General features: G+C 42.8%; 1 long non-coding RNA gene across 1 annotated transcript; it reads left to right on the forward strand.

The window, feature by feature from the left end:
• Window positions 1-2,586: 2,586 nt before the first annotated feature.
• On the forward strand, window positions 2,587-10,444 carry LOC136792068 (uncharacterized). Its single transcript, XR_010835231.1, has 3 exons — window positions 2,587-2,683; window positions 3,098-3,326; window positions 10,019-10,444. It is a non-coding gene; the product is annotated as an uncharacterized lncRNA (long non-coding RNA).
• The last annotated feature ends 589 nt before the right edge of the window (window positions 10,445-11,033 follow it).

Genomic DNA, 11,033 nt, shown 5'->3' on the forward strand with positions numbered 1-11,033 from the left:
GCCCCAGGAGCTCGCCCAGGGTCTTCCTGGCCAGAGCGAAGACGTGGCGCCGGGAGGCGGCCAGCCGCGGGTCGTGGGGACGCCGGAGGTGGCCGCGGGCGGCCACGAGGAGCGCGGGGACACAGCTCCGCAGCAGGCGGCTGGCGCGGCCCAGGCGCTCCTCGGACCCGCGCGCAGTCAGGCCGCTCAGGCTCTGCAGCGCCACCGCCAGGTCGGCGAAGGGGCCGCGAAGCGAGGCCGCGTCGCCCGCCGCTTCCAGCGCGTCCAGGCAAGTCAGGCACCAGCCCGCCGCTCGCACCATCTTCCTTGCCGTCGCCGCGTCTTCCAGCAGCAGGACCTGGAGAATGGGGAGTATTTGGAGGCTGAGGGGTTATCCTGGCCCCTGAGACCCTCCCAGCTGTAAGGCAATGCAGCAAGTTAGACAAATAGGCGGAGAGTTGCCCAGGTTTTGGTAGCTTCTCCCCAGGTAGCTCCTGGCCATGGGTAGGGTGGGAAATGCATCCCTTATCGTTACGGTTTGGTGGCCAAGTGTGGGGATCAGGGGTTGCATGTGGGTTTAAGAACAGAGACTTAGTATGTCTACCCAGCTCCCTATGGCAGCTTCCACAATGAGCATTTATTAAATTGGTAATGAACTCTGCTCTCTTGGCATAAACTTGGGCAGGTTTCTCTCTCTGGGGTGGGCATCCCTTGTGGGAATGACATGCCCCGTCCATGCTTCCCAGCAATGAGCTATCTGTCCAGACCAACGGGCCAGCCAGCTCTGACATCAGCCTCACCTTCGTGGTGTCTACCAGGATGTGCTGAGCTGTGGTCACTAGCTCCTCCTGGTGGCTCTGACATTCCGGCTGAAGATGGAGTTTCTGAGCTACCAGCGTGATATTCCTTGAAGACAGGATCAGAGACTCCGCAGCAACCCCCATTTCCTCCTGGAGCCACACTTCCTCAGAGTCTCCCGCCAGCCTGGACAGACATGTTCTTCGCTCAGCACTTACCAACACTCCATGAACGTAATGTTACAAAAAAGAAACATCCCAGTAAGGAAACTGTGACGCATAGAAGCACTATGAAGCCATTAAAGTGGTGATGTAGGTCTATATGTAAGGTGACAGAAGCCTCTCCAAGATGTGATATTGCGTGAATAAAACCAAACTACAGAATAGTGTGTATGGCAAGACTTAATCTGTTTTCAGTTAGGTGTAGATCTACATCGAGAACCATTTATCGAGAAGGATAATCATCAAACTGTGGTTTTATCTTGGCGTCTTAAAATATGCTTTTTCCTTTTTGAATTGCTCTCATTTTCTCTGCAATGAACACATATACTTACTACAGAAAACAATAAGCTTCTCTTTGTAAGGAAGAACTATCTAGAATCTCATTGCAATCCATGTTATCAGGAGGAGATGTTTTGTGTAACAAAAATCAGTTTCCATGAACACAGATGTCCACAGCAGCTGTTTTGTTCATGTGATTGCAAACATTTATTTTTCAATAATAATCCCTAACCACACAAAACAAAACAAGAAAAGCCCCACCCCCTCCTGCCTGATCATATAATGGTTATTCTTTGCAAATGAGGCTGAGCTCTGTGCCTTTGGACTTGCAGGCTGGGAGGACACAGGAGCGCCAGCTTGAGTGATCTCAGAGAAGCTCCTCTCAGCTTTTGGTCCCTTACCTAATGGCAGCTGATTTCAATGCTCCTCATTCTTTCCTGCCGCAGACAATCCAGCTACCCTCATGTAAAATATCCCGAGTTCCCAGTGTGCAGAATCACACCAACCCAAAAAACCCAGCACAGCAAAATGTCGAAACACTGGGGGAAAGGAATATTGGAGAGGATATGTGACAGCTTTTGTCCTCCCTTATTTTACTTTGGACTGCTTGCGGAGAATTTGCACATCAGCTGCTCAGCCCATAAATTTGACACCCAGACCGCTCAGCCCATAAATATGACTGTGCCACATCCTGGCAGCTGTTCAGTTGCAGAGCTGGGGCCCTCACACACTTGCTAACTTCCTGGGCTTTCTCGTGGGAGAGAAACATAGCAGTCAAGAATCAGGGTTGTATATGTGAAACGAGGTTGTGGGGTCCAGTCTTAAGGCAATTAATAGCTGTGTTCAAATATAGGACCTTGGGCACCAAGCTACTTCACACAGAATAGAAACTCTGCCGTGATCTGCCCGAATGAGTCTTCTGATGACCTGCTGGCCTTCCCAACTCTCCTCCCTCTTCCTGAGACCTTTGGAACATTTTTCAATCCTTTCTCCCCTCAATCTCTTCCCTACTTTTAGATTCGGCTGAGGTAGTTTAATGTTTTGGATTTGAAGCCTCAGTTAGAATTCCCTCAGCATTGCATCTCTCTTTCAAGAATTTTGATTCTTAACCATTCCACGATGCGGTACTATTATCCTTTACAAAGCTCTGTTCTTTTTCATCTTCCCTCATCTTGAGGTCTTTGGTTTCTGTTTGTGTTGTTTATCAGTATTTTTCTGGGTTTTCTTGATTTCTTGAGTTGGGGTACATGGTGATATGGTCACTAAACCCTTGCTTATCTGCATTCATATACTTCCTGTTGCAGGTGAATGATGAGGTGTCCGGGTAGAGCGTTCTTAATCGCAGGCCTTTCCTCTTCGCAGCCCATAGACTTGTTACCGGCATCTTCTGGCCTCCAGAGTTACAGGTGAGAAGTATGAAGCCAGTCTATTTGATACCTTTATAAGTAATTTGTTTTTCTTTCGTCTGGAAGCACTAAGAGTTCAGGAATTATGCCAACATATGCTTTATATATATCTTTCCTCCACAATCTTACCCAGAACCCAGGGAGCAGTTTTTATGTACCGATTTGGGTCATTAATTGGCTCAGAGAAATTTTCTTCTATTCTTTGTTTAATTATTGCCTCTCCTCATTCTCTTCATGTTTCTCCTTCTAGAAGCCCCATTATCTGAAAATTGGGTCTCCTGGATCTGTCCTTCAATTCTACTATGTTTTACATGTGTGATTTCGGTATCTTTCCGTTTTTGCTCTTTGACCGAATTATATTTATAGCTTGCTCTTTCAGATCAATAATTGAGTCATAATAGTAAATATTCTTAGGACTTCCCTGGTGGTCCAGTGGTAAAGAATCCGCCTTCCAACGCAAGGGACGTGGGTTTGATCCCTGGTCGGCGAACTAAGATCCCTCGTGCCACGGGGCAACTAATCTTGAGTGCCACAAACTACAGAGCCCGCGCAACACAACTAGAGAGAAGCCCACGTGCTGCAACGAAGAGCCCACACGCTGCAACGAAAAATCCCGCATGCCTCAACGAAGATCCCGTGTGCCGTAAGTAACACCCGATGCGGCCAAAAATAATAAATAAATAAATAAATAAAATAGTAAATATTCTCAAACTTTTGCTCCAAGCCATGAGAGTATCAGAACAACCTTCCCACCAAGAACACTGATAAACGATGGATGAAATATTTTTTAAAACCCAGATACTTTAAGGTGCTAGAGATCAACCAAAGCAGCCAAGATTTATTCCCAAGTAACACAGAAGCCATGTAAAAAGTAGCAGATACGCCAAGACTTCAGTCGTCTCATGGTGCTGAGAAAATAAAAATTAGAGTTTGGGTCTCATCAATGGGAAGGAAACCTGATGAGTATCCCAGGATTTCAGCTGAGACTCCAAAAGACTACACCTTAGAAGTAAGAACTGGAAATAGACATCTCCTAACAAAGACTGAAACTAGTCTTGAAGCATCTCAAGGTTTTGTTTGGAGAAGAGTGACCTCTCCCTACTTTAACTGCCCGTCAGAATAAAATTAAATTCTCTCTGGAAGGAGACAATACTACAATACTACAATTTGCATACCTTTGCATAACCTAACATACACTACAAAGGGCTAATAACCTAATTATATTTCAATAGATCCAACATGTAATATATAATATATTTCAACCCAGAAATCTCACTACAAAGAATCTACCACCTCCAACAATGTGAAAGTACATATGCACAAGGTTATTTACTGCAGCATTGTATATAATTTCAAATATTGGAAACAACCTAAATATGCATTCATACAACAGTGGTTGAATAAATTATGGTGCATTCGTACACACAAGGGAGTTATTATACAACTCCATATAAAAAAGTAAGGAAAATTTCTATGAAATGATATGTGTGATCTCCATGATATATTAAGTAAAATAATCAAAGTGCACGACAATATCTGTAACATACCCTTCATGTAAGAAAGAAGATATTAAAAAATACACGTGTCGAAATTAACCAGAATGTGGGGAAATCCCAAAATAAAATATGAAAAGTAACAAATGAACCTAACTAATCACTGAAGTTGTCAGAATTCTAAGATTGCCTGCCAGGCTCTCATCCCCTGGTGGACACAGCCCGTGTAATGGCCTCCCCTTGAGTGTGGGTGGTACCTGTGAATAGGATGAGATGGCAGCCTGTGATTATGTTATATTACAGGAAAAAGGGGTTTGTTGATGTAATTAAGGCCCCTAATCATTGGCTTGAGTTAATCAAAGGAGGATTATCTTGGGCTGGCTTGACCAAAGCAGATGAGCCCTTAAAAGGGCAAGTGGGTCCTTCTTGAAGAGACAGATCTGAAGCAGCAGAGACACTCTCCTGTTAGCCTTGAAGAAGCAAATTGCCACATCGTGGAGAGGGCCATATCTCAGGGCCTCAGTTCTCCAATCCCAGAGAACTGAATACTGCCAGCAACCAGTGAACTTGGAAGGGGACCTGAGCCTCAGATGAGATTGGGACCCATCTGACACCTGGGTCATCTGGCTCACCCAGCCCGATGAGACCCACAGCAGCAGACCAGCTACCCCAGGCCCAGACTCCTGACCCACAGGCACTGTGAGATGATAAATGGGTGTTGTTTTCAGCAGCTAAACTGGCGGTAGTTTGTAACGCAGCAGTAGAAAACGAATACGATTTCAAATGAATGACACTGAAGGAGGTGGGGAAGAAAAAAACTAACCTAAGTAACTCTAGAGAACAATATTTTTCCAGGAGAGGGTCAGGATAAAAACGGTAAGAACTACATAAAAATGCTTCCCTCTAGTAATCTGTTTCTCACATGGTTACAGGTTAAATTTGCAATTCCTTCACGTGTATAGAGCCGAAAATAAGTGGATATATTGTGTGTAATGAGAACCAGGATTCTCATTGTTGGAGAAAGAAGCTGCAAATAAGGAAAGGAGAACATAAGAAAGAACCTTGTGGGGTTGGATGGGACTTGGAGATATGAATATGAGAGAGATAGATGTATGCATTCAGAGATATGAATATGAGATATATATATATATGCATTCAGAGACTTAGAAATAAATAGTCAACGTATGTGTGCCCACGGATTAGGATACATACATATATTTCTTAGCTCTGTCTGCTGAGAGGCCCGAGGAGTAATGACACACCGGTAGTAATGAGTATATTTAAAGCCCAGATCTTGGTTTCTAAATGCTCTTATCCTTCAGTAAAGGAAACCAGGGTTCTTTGGGGGAAGAAATTAATTCCAGGGCTCAGGCTGGAAAAACACAAGATGAGTCTGAAAAATAAGTGGGTGCTTTAAAAAAATGGAGACATTTTCAAAAGGACACAGGAGCTGATTGGAAGGAGCTCCCGATGATCAAAACTGGAATGAATTAAACAGTAAAATAATGACAGTATTGGATTATAAGCCATAGAATGAAATAAGTATCCAGTATAAATCATTGAATATATACATATAATTGAATAAACAAATGAGGGAGAAAGGATATTATTTCTGTACCGAAGAATTCCAGTTTATATATGTAGAAGAAATGAGAGAAATTTTTTAAATTATTAGGCAAACATCATAGTAACAATTCTTACAGGCAAGATACACTAATGGATAAATGGATGAAAGTTTGAAGGGAAACAGAATAGTTACAGGAATTACTCCAAGACACTTATGAGTTACAAAAGGAAAAATAGTGGAGAAATCTATCGGTTAGTTAGCAACTCAACTAAATCATAAAGTTTAAAATCACTAGTAATAAGATAGATCAACATCATGATAGAATGCATAAAGAAGGCCACATCACTTCTGTGATATTCCTGCCAAAAAATGCATAACCTCAATCTAATCTAATCATGACAAAACAATCTGACAAACCCAAATTAATAGATATGAAAGTACTAAATAGCTGACTGCAAAATAACTGACCAAGACTTATAGTATCAGGGTCATAGAAGACAAAGAATGAAGAACTGCCACAGTTTGGAGAATCTTAAGGAGAGACCATTCAATGCAATGTGGAATACTGAATTAGATCCTGGAACAGAAAAAGAACATTAGGAGGAAAACTGGAGAAGTTTGAATGAGGTCTACAGTATAGTTAATAGTATTGTATCAATGTTAATTTCCTGGTTTTGAAAATTGCACTATGGATATATAAGTTGTTAGCATTAGGGAAAATGAGGTGATGTGTGTACGTGAACTTTATTATTTTTTAACAGCTTTCTTGCGGTAGAAGTGACATACACATATTTAGTATAAATTTTAATAAGCTCGACACATGTATTCACCCATCAAAGCATCACCACAGGATAGTGAACACCTATCGAACACCTCTAAAACTTTCCTAAGGCCCTTTGTGCCCCCTCGTTCCTGCCTTACATCCTTGGCCCCCCAGCCCACCTATCCCTGGCTTTCTGTCACCATAGATCAGCTTGCATTATCCAAATTTCTGTGTAAATGAAAACAAATGTGCTCTTTTGTGTCCGAGTTCTTTCATGCAGCATCATTCTTTCTGAGATCCATCCATGTCATTTGTAGTTCATTCCTTCATACTTCTGGGTAGTATTCCATTGTATGCCTGTACCACAGTTTGTTTATTCATTTGTCAGTTGATGGACATTTGGGTTGTTTTTAGCTTTGGGCTATTACCAATAAAGCTGCTGTGAGCGTTGGTGTATAACACTGTGTGCACATATGTTGTCATTTCTCTTGAATAAATACCTAAGGGTAGTAGGCATATGTTTACTTTTAAAGAAACTGCCAAAATGTTTTCCAAAGTAGTTGTACCATGTTGCATTCTCATCAGCAGTGTGAGAGGTCCAGTTCCTCCACATCCTCACCACACTTGGATTGTCTTTTAAAATTTACTCATTGCAATAACATGTGCAGTGCTATCTTTTAAAAACTTATTTATTTATTTTTGGCTGCGTTGGGTCTTCGTTGCTGCGCGCGGGCTTTCTCTAGTTGCGGTGAGCGGGGGCTACTCTTCGTTGCGGTGTGCGGGCTTCTCGTTGCAGTGGCCTCTCCCGTTGCGGAGCACGGGCTCTAGGTGTGCGGGCTTCAGTAGTTGTGGCACACAGGCTCAGTAGTTGTGGCTCGCGGGCTCTAGAGTGCAAGCTCAGTAGTTGTGGCACACAGGCTTAGCTGCTCTGCGGCATGTGGGATCCTCCCAGACCAGGGCTCGAAGCTGTGTCCTCTGCATTGGCCGGCGGACTCTTAACCACTGCGCCACCAGGAAGCCCTGTAATGCTGTCTTGTGGTTTTCATTTCTATTTCCCTAATGGCTAATAATGTTTTATCTTCATGAGAATTTTTTCATATGCTTACTTACCATCTGCATAGCTCCTTTGGTAAAGTATCAATTCAAATCCTTTGACCATTTTTATTAAGTTGTTTGTTTCTCATTACTGAGACTTGATGGTTCTTTACATATGTAATTTTTGATATAAGTTCTTTACCAGGTAGATGCTTTGTAAATATTTTCTCCCAGTCTCCGGCTTCTTTTCATTCTCTTAGTAGTAGCTTCTTTTCATTCTCTTCTTTTGAAGAGCAAAAGTTTTTTATTTTTTGAAAAAGTCTAATTTGTTCTTTTATCAATCATGCATTTGGCATTATGTCTAAGATATCTGTTCTTAATCCAAGATCTCAAAGATTTTTTTCCCTATGGTCCCTTCTAGAACTTTTATCGATTTAGGATTTATATTTAGGTCTGTGATCCATTTTGAGTTAATTTTTGTATATAATCTAATATAGTATGTATCCAAGTTCAGTTTTTTGGTATATGAATATCCAATGATTCCAGCACTATTTGTTGAAAGACTAACCATCCTCCACCGATGTGCCTTTACACCTTTGTAAAAAATCAATATTGATTTATATTAGAGTCTAAAAAGTCAAGGATTCATGTTGTAATGAACTAATTCATGCATAGTGCACGACATTAAAAGGATAATTTTAAAATGCATAACTGCATAATAGAAGAGACATCATGCAGAATATTTATTGGACCACAGTATAATTATGCTAGAAATCAGAAAGGTGACTAGAAAATCTCCAACTGTGTGGTCCAGGAGAGACTGAAGTTGGAAGTGGAGGGAAGGTGTGTTAAACCGTCTTCCCCAGAGCTGCTGCGATGCTCAAGCTGAGTGTGCAGTCACAGCCCCAAAGGCACGGTTACCCAGACTCTGAAGCGAGTAGTACCCTGTGGGGATGTGCAACCCAGGGACCCTTCCCTGTTTACCAACCAGTATGATCATATATGTGTATGGTAAACGCATCTGCATATATACAGGCATATCCATGGATAGATATGCTTTATATGAATTTTTTAAAAGAAAATGGAGAGATAGGGAAGAAAAAAGATGGGAATAAGGAGTGGAAGGAGAGAGAGAAAAAGCAAAAATATCTGGAATCAATATATACCAAAGGTTCACAGTGGTTACCTATGGGCTGGAGACTTATGGGTAATTCTTTTCTTCCTCATCTCATTCATATTTTCTAAATGTTCATCGTATGATACATTTTTAAGCAAAAGGGAACCTATGCTGTGTTGGCCTCTTCTTTGGGGGTCTTCCCTGTAGCCCCGTCCTGACGCCAGTGCTGGTCTGCTGATGCGGCAAGTTCCTTCTGGCCTCCTGAGAGCTTACACAGCAGAGAGAAACACTGGAACTTGCCAGCCAGAGAGAAACACTTAGCACGTTGTGTACTGATTGCCTCCATTTGCCCTCTCCTGAGAACTGCTGGAGGAGCTGTCCTGAAAGCCAAGGGAACCAAACCCAAGTCAGAATATGAATTATTTGCAGTGGTGCTTGGATTTGATGGGCTGGACCATATCCCACAGTCATGAGCACAGATAATTCTCTTTATAAATAATTTACTTGCCCGGAACAGGCGATACAGCAAAGGCATTTATAATGAAGCAGACAAAAAGGATATTTAACTTCTCCCAAAGTTTTCTGTGCCCTTTTTTGTGTGTGATTACAAAATGCATTGCATTATAAACTTAGAATGTACAAAAGAGAATTAAATTAGTATAAAATCACTCTATTCTCAAACTCCTAAGTAAATTATTGTAAAAATTTTGGCAAGTTTCTTTCCATGAATTTTTTTTTCCTTTCACATCACTGGGGTCACACCATGTACAGTGCCTCTGGCTGCATATCTTGTGAGTAGGTAAAATATACATAACATAAAACTTAACCATCGTACCCATTTTTTTTTTTTTTTTTTTGGTATGCGGGCCTCTCCCGTTGCGGAGCACAGGCTCCGGACGCGCAGGCTCAGCGGCCATGGCTCACGGGCCCAGCCGCTCCGTGGCATGTGGGCTCCTCCCAGACCGGGGCACGAACCCGCGTCCCCTGCATTGGCAGGCGGACTCTCCACCACTGTGCCACCAGGGAACCCCCCCTCTTTTTTTTTTTTTTTTTTTTCTTTTCCCGGTACGCGTGCCTCTCACTGCTGTGGCCTCTCCCATTGCGGAGCACAGGCTCCGGACGCGCAGGCCCAGCAGCCATGGCTCACGGGCCCAGCTGCTCCGCGGCACGTGGGATCCTCCCGGACCGGGGCACGAACCCGTGTCCCCTGCATTGGCAGGCAGATTCTTAACCACTGTGCCACCAGGGAAGCCCCCCAGCCCCCCCATGAGTATCTTCTTAACAATGTTTTTGTAGCTCTTAATAATTTCAAACTTCCAAAAATTTTTGCGAAAATAATACAACAGGGGCTTCCCTGCAGGCAGCCTTGAAGGGCAGAGATGAGCCTCTGGCCGACAGCCAGCAAGAGACTGGTTTTCTCAGTCCCATGACCACAAGGGACAGCCTGAATGAGCCTGGAAACGAATTCTTCCCAGAGCCTCTACAGAAGAGCCCGGCCCACGGACACCTCGATTTTGGCCTGTGCGAACCAAAACGGAGGAACCAGCCAAACCCACCAACTTCAAAACTCTGAGGTACTAAATTTGTGTTGTGTTAGGTCCCTAAGTTTGTGATAACTTGTTACAGCAGCAGAAAAAGCTAATACACGTCCCCTCAGTCCCCTTTAATCCGGAGCAGTTCCTGAGACTTTGCCTTGACCCTTGACACTTTATGAAAAATACAAGCCATTTATTTGTAGAAGGTCTAGAAGGTCTCTGAATTTGGGTTTTTCTGATATATATATATATATATATATATATATATATATATATATATACTTGGCCACGTGCATGGTCACCTGACCAGGGGCTGAACTCGGGTCACGGCAGTGAAAGTGCTGAATTCTAACCGCTAGACCAACAGGGAACTCCCTGATATTTTATTAATAGATTCAGGTTCTACGTCTTGGCAATTGATTCCACAGAAGCGGTGCTGTGCTGTGTCCTTCTCAATGGCCCACATCTGTGGGCGTGTGGTGTTGTTTTTGTTCCAATAACAGTAATGTTAACTTTGATCACTTGGGTAAAGTGATATCTGCCAGGCTTCTCCTCTGTAAAACTACTATTTCCCCTTTGTAAATAATGCATACTCTGCCGGAAGATAACTAGAGACAATACAAACATCCTGCTCCTCATTAAACTTTTGCCCCCTAATTTTAGCATCCACTGATGACCCCTGCCTGGAATAGTTATTATTATGATAGGTGCATTCTCTGTTCGTATTAATTCTAGCTCTATATTAGCTTAAAAATTTTGTTTGATAGCCCGCTTCCCCATGTAAAGCAAATACTACAAGTATTTCCCCTAATGAGTAAATGTTAATTGACATTTTAAGCA

Source organism: Kogia breviceps, chromosome 11 (genome assembly GCF_026419965.1).
Source record: "Kogia breviceps isolate mKogBre1 chromosome 11, mKogBre1 haplotype 1, whole genome shotgun sequence".
In the NCBI taxonomy this organism is placed as follows: Eukaryota; Metazoa; Chordata; class Mammalia; order Artiodactyla; family Physeteridae; genus Kogia; species Kogia breviceps.